This window comes from Phaethon lepturus, unplaced genomic scaffold (assembly GCF_000687285.1).
Source record: "Phaethon lepturus isolate BGI_N335 unplaced genomic scaffold, ASM68728v1 scaffold5035, whole genome shotgun sequence".
Taxonomy (NCBI): Eukaryota; Metazoa; Chordata; class Aves; order Phaethontiformes; family Phaethontidae; genus Phaethon; species Phaethon lepturus.
The window spans coordinates 97,905-100,294 of record NW_010538236.1 but is presented as its reverse complement, the minus strand read 5'-3'; positions in this window follow the sequence as shown (position 1 = coordinate 100,294).

The window sequence follows — 2,390 nt, the reverse complement described above, 5'->3', positions numbered from 1 at the left end:
GACATTTTTGATGTGGCTCACTGATGTGTCAGAAAATGAAACCACATCATTGAAAAGGAAATTGTTATTATCCTCCTAGACAAAAAGAAATGCAATTACACATACAATCTTATTGTATGCACCTTCTTGAATACAAAAATCACTTTAACTTCTATGGAATCAAACCTTAAGACTCCAAATACTGAGAAAAACTACCTCTTAAAAAAGCAAAACAGAATACATGGAAATACTCACCATGTAAGTGGCATGAAATGGACAGCAACATGAAAAACAGAAATCTAGCTTTTACTCCCAAATAACTATGTGTGGCTTGCTGGTTTCTGATCAGCACAAAGACTTGTGTCAACTGGCATGAAGAGCTGTTAATTTCTGTTCACCTCTTACTCACCACTTACCTCCTCCTCCCTCACATTTCATCAAGCAACTCTTGATAATTTGCTCTTCATACCTAGCTTCTCTGAATCCATCTCTCTCAAAGAATCATCCACCTTCCAAAGGTTTTTTCTGCACAGTAGCCATGAAAATCACAAGATGAAGCTGAAAACAATCAAACAGGTTATTTTTCTATACCAGTTGTAAAGAAAGTGTGACAAAGAACAGAAGTCAGGTAGTAGACAGATAGAACTACAGTGTCTTTATATTATCTCCTGTGCTGGTTTTGGCTGGAATAGAGCTAATTTTCTTCATGGTAGCTGGTATGGGGCTCTGTTTTGGTTTTGTGCTGAGAACAGCGTTGATAATACTGGGATGTTTTTGCTTTTGTTGAGCAGTGCTTACACAGAGTTAAAGCCTTTTCTGCTTCTCACCTCACCCCACCAGCAAGTAGGCTGGAGGCACATAAGAAGTTGGGAGGGGACACAGCCGGGACAGCTGACTCCAACTGACCAAAGGGTTATTCCATGCCATTATGACATGATGCTCAGCATATAAACCTGGGGGAAGAAGGAGGAAGGGGGGGGGATGTTTGGAGTTATCACATCTGCCTTCCCAAGTAACCGTTAAGCATGACGGAGCCCTGCTTTCCTGGAGATGGCTGAACACCTGCCTCCTGATGGGAAGTGGCAAATGAATTCCTTGTTTTGCTTTGGTTGTATGCACGGCTTTTGCTTCACCTATTAAACTGTCTTAATCCATGAGTTTTCTCACTTTTACTCTCTCACTTCTGCCCCCCACCCCACCAGGGGGGAGTGCGTGAGCAGCTGTGTGGTGCTTAGTTGCTGGCTGGGGTTAAACCACAACATCTCCATAGTAAAATTTCACAAAGTATCATGACATCAAATGCAGTGGTTATCAGATTTGAGGCCATATTATTCAGTTACAAGTTGGCCACGCTTAATCACCATCACCTACCTTTCTGGAGATCGTAACTGACTCATCTAAGTTGCTTCACTTTCATTAAGCTGACAATATGTATAAAAGAACCATTGAAATGCCTGGATTACTATGTGGGGCAAAGCTAAGAACGTTTCAAGTTCATCTTCCTACATAAACTGAAAAGTCCAAGCTGAAAAAGAGAATCCTTGGAGCTTATTATGTGTCAAAAGAATCACCGATTATTTTTTCTTGAATTTATACTCCATCACTGCCCCAAAACTCCAGCTGCACAGCCCCAGCAGGTGGATAAGTTATTGCTTTTAGACATACTGAGCTCAGCAATGTGGGAAACAAGCCCAAAGCACAAAATAAAGAATAAAAATAAGTTAAAAAAAAAAAAAAGAAGAAAAAAGGGAGAGCAATCAATGAACACAGAAGTCATGCTTGGTTAGCAGAGTACTTAGGATACAGCATGTGCAGCTTTATTTCACTGTTTGTGATTACAAACCCAAACATCTGGCTGTCAGGGTAGATGCAAATTTGGTAGCATATGTTTGCAAGCATCACAGGGGAGAGTGTTTTTCTAGTTAAGAGTGCATAGGGCAAGTTGTTCATTTTGCCACATTTTTGTCATCCTTCCATTTTAAACCACCACCCTTCTCCCTCTGGTCTGTCACTCGTGAACAGGACAAGCCATTTGGCAATAGCTTACTGAATTAAACCTTCTCCAAACATGCCCTCATAATTTCAAGTTCCTAATTTTTCCGTACCTTCTCCACTTTCAATCCAGAGAATACAGATGATAGCCAAGGCTGGCTCACATATTTTGCACATGTGGGCACAGCCCAGATGTGAACATGGAGATTGAACCTCCACATCCATGGGCTATGTGGCATTTTGCCCTAGTCATTGCCTCCAGCCCTGCACAGCATCCCCAAGAGGGTCATGGACCTCCAACATGCCTTAGCACCACCCAGCACCCACAAAACGGGAAGATGCTAAAGTAGGAGAATGGTGCCAACAACCCCTTCTCTGTCCCCACCCCCAGGGAACTCACATAACTTTCAATGATTTAT